General features: G+C 43.0%; 1 long non-coding RNA gene across 1 annotated transcript in view; it reads right to left on the bottom strand.

Annotated features, from left to right (window-relative positions):
- Window positions 1–5053: 5053 nt before the first annotated feature.
- The window catches only part of LOC119470280, a 60464-nt gene continuing 58834 nt past the window's right edge, over window positions 5054–6683 (bottom strand). Inside the window, exon 3 of the long non-coding RNA XR_005199163.1 lies at window positions 5054–5412. This is a non-coding gene — a long non-coding RNA (uncharacterized LOC119470280). The remainder of the gene's footprint in view (window positions 5413–6683) is intronic.

Genomic DNA, 6683 nt, shown 5'->3' with positions numbered 1-6683 from the left:
GACCTTCAGATTTGTTTTGTTGTTTATGGTGTTTTTCTTTCTTCAGCTACAAAGCTCTTCATTCAGTGAAATCTCTGGTGCTGATCCAATATATAACATAGATAAAAGCAGAGCTGCTCAGGAGAAAGCAGGTCGTGGTCTCTTGGGACTACTTAATGCACCTGAGGCCACACACAGAATGGAATCTTATTCTGAATTAGATAGAGACACAAAAGGGCTTTTCTGCCTCAACACAGCTTTTCAAGTAACCTTTATTACTTTACAAATAATAGCAATAATTCTTTGGTTATGACTATACACTTGTTAAAATGTAAATGCTCTTGAAGGGGTAATTAAGTCAATCTATTATTTTATTAACACTAGAATAAATTGTTTTTACATCCTATCCCTTAAGGCAAGAAAGCAGATAATAAAATATTAAGATACAAAGAAAAAATACATAGTAGGAAAATTTGAGGATATTGAAATAAAAATTTTGGCTACTTCACAATTTCTATAAGATTGAGATTATCTGTTATCTTAACATAATTGTAATTAAATTTTATAATGGGAATATGATATATAGGCTACTGCATTTAGATGAACTATAGATTTAGGAAATTGGAATCAGGAGTCGGCACAGTTTGACCAGGAGAGAAGAGAGTCAGAATTGCAAATCTCAATGGTAAGCATGAAAAGTTTGGTAATTTGTGTAAGATTATTGAGTGAGCAATCAAGTAGCCACTTGGAAACAATTCTCCACGAGTTTCTTGTGATTCTATACATCTTGTAAAAAGCCATTGACAGCTGTGTTCTGAATTATTTTTTCAAGAATTTTTATATAGCAAACAGCCTTTGAAAAGAGAAATAGTGTTTCCTTCCTGTGCAGGGGGTAGATTAATTTCTTTACCAGGGTAATAAAAATAATGTCTCCTTCAAGGGGAAAGATAGGGAAGGTCTTCTAGCCTCCCCCTTATAAAGCTGATGGTTTCCTAACCAATCCTAACCACATCGTGTTGCCTGCTGTGCTGTGAGTAATAATGACCTTCATCTCTGGCCTAGAGTCTCTGTCTCCTGCTAGCATCTATAAAATTGAGGCAGGCTAAATTGTTAGCTTACAAGTAGAATAAAACAGCAGACCTTTCTACAGGCTTTATGGAAGTATGTGATATGCAAAATGTCGAGAACTGAATGTGTGATGCCCAGTAAGTAAGTGGTATGATAGGGCCTATGCTAGCCAAGAACTGAAAAAAAAAAAAAAAAAAAAAGTTGAAGGAAAAAAAAAAAAAAAAAAAAAAAAAAAAGAATTCCCTCAAGTCACTGGGAAATTCTGAAGGACAAAAGAGAAGCAAATGTTTGCAAAGGGCTTTCCTTATGTCTTGAAGGTTACTGGCATTATCAGCCCTGAGGCCACCAGGCCTAGTATTATTACATTCTCTACCCTGTTTCTGCAGGTCATCACAAAGAAACCAGAATTGTCACACCATTCCTCGATGCCTTTGCTTTAATACCTATGTGACTGTCTCTGTCTCTCCTGGGCCCTCCTGATACATACAATCTATCCTCCTTCTCTGTTATGTTTTTCCCCAGAACATTCATGATCATTTGACTAGTATTCGTGAATGTTATTATCTCTTGATTTGACTTCTTTCAATATAAGCTTTGTAATATTAGAGATTTTTGTCTTTTTCATTCACTTATTAATTTTCACTTCCTAGAATAGCTTCTAGAATTCTGTAGGTAATAAAGAAGCATTAGTCAAATGAATTAATGAACAGATGAATGAATGAACAATGGAGGGTTGTGGTTAAGTTGAACACTTTCCATTTATTTCAAACCTTTCAATCATTTCATGCTTTGTTTGCTAGACCACCTTCCTTTGAATATCTCTTAATCTTAATTCCTGAAACATTGACTAAGAGGACAGGTTTTCAAATGTATCTAAATAGTAATAGACACTTTCCTTTCATTTTTTCCTCCACTTAGCTGCCACCATCCTCACTTTCCAAAACTTATAAAGTGCATGAAGATTTAAGGGAAAATATAAATACAATAAGCTTGTGATTCAAATTTATTGCTAATGATCACATCATCTTTGGTAGGTGATATCAAACAAAGATATCTTCAGAAAGGAAAAATGTACTTGATGTCTGGTTCAAATGACATATATATGGGTCAATAGTTTTAAGCGAGAGAAAATACTTTATCTTTCAATAGAAATCTAAGCTGATGTTTAACATACAGATTTTATATATTATTTATCTACAGAAAATTTAGTTACAATTCATACCCCTTTTCATTTTAATATTTAAAAGGCACTAAAGTAGTATACAGTTTTGTTACGAATCTTTTTGATTTTTAATTGTGGACTGCCCCGTGACTAATGATGTCCTGAGCCCTCTGAGTGGGGACTTGTCTTTCCATAAGATATTATAAGTAAATGGTGTCGGTGTTGATGCAACTGGGACATTTAAAGCTGCCAGATTTTATTTCCTACTGCTTATTTTGCATCTCAGCATTTAGCAATCATTGTGCATGAAATTCTGTATGTGTAAGCCTTAGATTTTTGCACGTTTTACAAATTTATAAAACCCAGATTCAAGCAAAACAAGTTAATGTTTGAATTTGTTTCCTTTGAAACAAAACAATACCATTATCTCCAGCTGAAAATTATTTATAATTTCTTTACATTGTCTGGTTACATTCAGTGACTGAAATGTATAACTGATGGCAGAAGCGGCCCATCTGTAGATGCTGCAGCAAAGACACCGGCTGTGGGGGAGGTGGGGGCGCGGCTTGAGGCCAGGGCAGCTATCTACTCAGAGCTGGTGGGAGCCAGGAACAGGCAGGAGCCCCACCAACTTCCGAGTTGGTGGGACAGGAGCCATTCCAAGTTGGTGGGACAGGAGCCCTGCCCTCTCAGGCACAACTGCAGCTAGCCAGCAGCAGCCAGGAACCCAGGCATCCCTGAGCTCTTAGAAACCCAGTAAGCCCAACTGCCTTGCAGGCTGAGAAATGGCTGCTCCTGCCTGGCCTCTCCCTGCTCATGATGCCCACTCCATTTTCAGAGTAAAGCTGTCTTCAAACCCAAGCACTGTCACAACCTGGCTGGGTGTGCACATGCTCAGGGTGGTGCTGACATGCCAGCCCTGCCACCTTGGTCCCCTCCGTGGGGACTCCACCTTGGTCCCCTCTTGGTCTCCCACCTTGGTCCCGTTTGGGTGCTGAACAGCACAGGAAGAAGGCCAAGTAGGGGTCTGAGGGCAGCTTGGCATGGGACTGCAGACACCCCTTGGCAGGACAGCCTGGGCACCATGAACAGTGGCAGGAGGCAGACAGGCTCCTGAGTGGAAAGGGACAGGTCCCGAGTGATACCCTACCTTTAAACCAGAGATGGTCTGAAGCCTGAGGGCCAGGGTGCTACTTCTGAGGACCAGAATGACAACTTACAGTGCTTTTTCCAGGCCAGCCCATGGTTGCCCATGGACCAATCAGCAGGCACTTCTTCCCTTCTGAAGCCCACAAAAATCCTGGATTCAGCCAGACTTGGGCAGATGATGAGAGGATCTGACTGTGGATAGGACCTACGTGCTGTGGGTCTCCTCTCTGCTGAGAGCTGTACAGTCATCAGGATGACCTCCCTGTTGGTAGGAGCTACCCACTCCAGGTCACCTCTCCACTGAGGGCTGCAGAGATTTTGGGATGACCTGCCTGAAGAGAGCAGTTTCCCACTCTGGGTCTCTTCTCTACTGAGATGTGCACACACATGAGGATGAACTGCCTGTGGAGAAAAGCTACCCACTCCAGGTTTCCTGGGAGCTGAGCTGTCACTCAGTAAAGTACTTCTTTGCCTTGCTCCACTTGTCTGTGTACTTCATTTTTCCTGGATACAATACAGTAACTCAGGACCTGCCAAATGAAAGGACTGAAAGAACTGCAATAAAAACAAACCTGAAATATGCCCACTGCCCACCACGTTATAGATGAGAGAAGAGGGAAGAGCTGTGGCCCTTCAGGGATCTCAGACTTAGGAGCTCCCTGAGCCAGGGCTGTGACAGCCTCTTTGGGGCTCTGCAGTTCCTGGTGTCTCCAAGGTTCTGGGTGCCACCATTTCCCCCAGTGCCCACTGAGGAAGAGGCTTGTGGTATGCCTGGTTCCATCGCCAAGGAAGCCAGTAGCTGTGCCCAGCGCTGTAGCTGACCACCCCACCGCAGCTGGTATGCCAGGCTGTACGTAGTAGCCAAACTCCATGCTTGCTCACTTGCTCATACTCTCCTCACCACTCCATGCCTGGCTCCACCTTGAAATGCATGGGACTCAGGCCGGTAGCAAAAGCCAAGCCCAGACTACCTGTCCAAGTGAACAGGATGAACCCAGTGGGCTCAAGCAAAACTAAGGCAAAGGTGCCACTGGCCACAGAGTTTTCTGGCTGGGAAAGCGACACCCTAAGGATCCCATGACATTTTTGGGGGGCTTCCCTGGGATCTGTGGAAGGTTGAATGAAAGTGGACTTGCTGGTTTCTCTCCTTTCCTCTGAGTCTCTAAACTCCAAAATAGCCAAAATCAAAAACACTGGACTTCTGTTAGCCAGTGAAAAGTAACTGTTGTGGCTGTGGGACTTAAGACATGGAGGACAGGCTTGCTTAGGACAAAACCATTAATCTCCAATCATCTTCCAGTGTTGGGAATGCTGGCTCCCTTCACAGAGTTCTAGACATCACACGGAATCCGAAGGAGGTCCTGGGGCAGCTGAGGGTAGCTGGCTGAGGCTACACCTCAGTGTTATCCAAAGGCCCCTGGACTAACTTTAATCCCCAGCCACTTGTTAGAATGTCAACACTAAGACCCCCAGTCCCTCTCTTCCTCCCTCCCTCTATCCTGTCCTCCCTCCCTCTGTCCCATCCTCCCTCCCTCCCTTCCTCCCTTCTTTCCTTCTTTCCTTTTTTTCTTTCTCTCCCTCCCTTTCTCTCTTTCTTTTCTTTCCTTCCTTCCTTCCTTCTTTCTTTCTTCCTTTTTCTTTCTTTCTCTCTTTCTTTCTTTTCTTCCACTCCTTCTTTCTCTCCCTCTTCTTCACTGTTTCTTTCCCTCCCTCTCTTCCCCTCCCCCACATCTCCTCCCCTTCCCTCCTTTCCTGGTTGTCCTAGCTCCTATCTCTTCTTTATATACAATGTTATGGGTATTGTTGCAAACCACATAAATATTACTGAATAGAGTGAGCATTTTTGGCTTAGTCATCAGGAGTGTAAATGAGAACACTGTGGTATCTGTCTATTGTTAGGAGCATGGAGCATGTAACAATTCAGAGTTTTCTTTCTCTTGCTGAAGAACCCATTTGCATAGGGCAAGACACTTTTTTCTCCAAGCACCCTACCTTTCCTTGCACTTAAGTTGGTTTCTTCTCTTTTCTTCACCATGTCAGGAGTTAACATAGTCCTGAAAAATACAGGGAATTTTTCTATGTGAGAGGCTTATTTGTTTTTCCTCTTGAGAAGCATCTTGTTAGGCCAGGTCCCCAATTACCTAGAATCCCTTTCTCTCCCTTGTTTGAGGAGGACTGGGTCCCAGTTTTACCTGCTTATGCTAGGGAAGCAACAGAGGGGCTGCTCCACCAGTTGCTCTCTGCAATTTCATGAGGGCCACCTGGCACTTATTAATTAGTACATACACCCTCCTGAGACAATTCCAATCTTTGGTTTGAGACCCTAGAAAGGAAAACTAGATCTAAGGTGTCTAGAAGCAGATAACCATGGAAGTCTAGGGGCACAGTATACAAGTGAGCACGACTAATTCCTGCCAATTAGGTCCTCCCATTTTATAGATGGAGGTCATGCTTGCATTCACGGCATAGATAGGGTCTAGGGAATTCAAAGGTTACTGACGGTGGGAATTTTAAGCACTGCATAGGTGAGTGCAAATATTCCTGCTGACTATGCCTCCCTGCTTCATGAGTGAAGGCTACACTTGCACTCACCTGCAAAGGTCACCTGGATATGGGATATAAGGTCAGAAGTAAAAAGAGGATGATTTTTTTCCTCTCTGTCACATAGCCCAGTTATTCACTGGGAAGACAAATGGACAAAGAGATACGTTTTTCCCCTTTCTCCAGATGAGTAACAAATTAACTTCCACCTGCACTCCTCTCAAGTGCATCCTGAATTATTGGGACACTTTTCACCCTCAGACACCGGAGAGAAAAAAAATGTCTTTTTCCTCCTCTCTCCTCCCTTCAAAATGGGAAACCAAATATTTTCAGCCTATATTCTGCCTATACATCTTTGCCTATACTTTTTTCAGCCTATACTTCTTGGCCTTGCAGGCTCTGGATAAAAGGCACCTCATATTCCTTTGCACAAAGGTATGGCCAAATTTTGTTCTTCAGGAAGGAGAAGCATTTTCTCAGGATAGAAGCATTAATTTCAATACCACCCTGCAGCTGGTCCTTTTCTGTAAACATGAGGGCAAATTCTCCAAGTTCTCATATTTGCAGGATTTCTTTGCCTTGCAAGGAATGCTGGACCTTTGTCAACATTGTAGGATTAATTCAGCCTTCCTGATGGCCATCTAGGGAGAGGCTGCAAGGGAATTACCAGGGAACTAGAGAAGCAAATCCCAGAGGTACCTCCAGCAGGGGAGGCAACTCCCTCTGCTTCTCCCTATCCAGGTTCTCTATATCCAAGTTCTCTCTCAAACTTTTCATGTCCTAG

Source organism: Cebus imitator, unplaced genomic scaffold (assembly GCF_001604975.1).
Source record: "Cebus imitator isolate Cc_AM_T3 unplaced genomic scaffold, Cebus_imitator-1.0 Scaffold26, whole genome shotgun sequence".
Classification (NCBI taxonomy): Eukaryota; Metazoa; Chordata; class Mammalia; order Primates; family Cebidae; genus Cebus; species Cebus imitator.
This window is presented reverse-complemented; position numbering and strand designations above follow the sequence as displayed.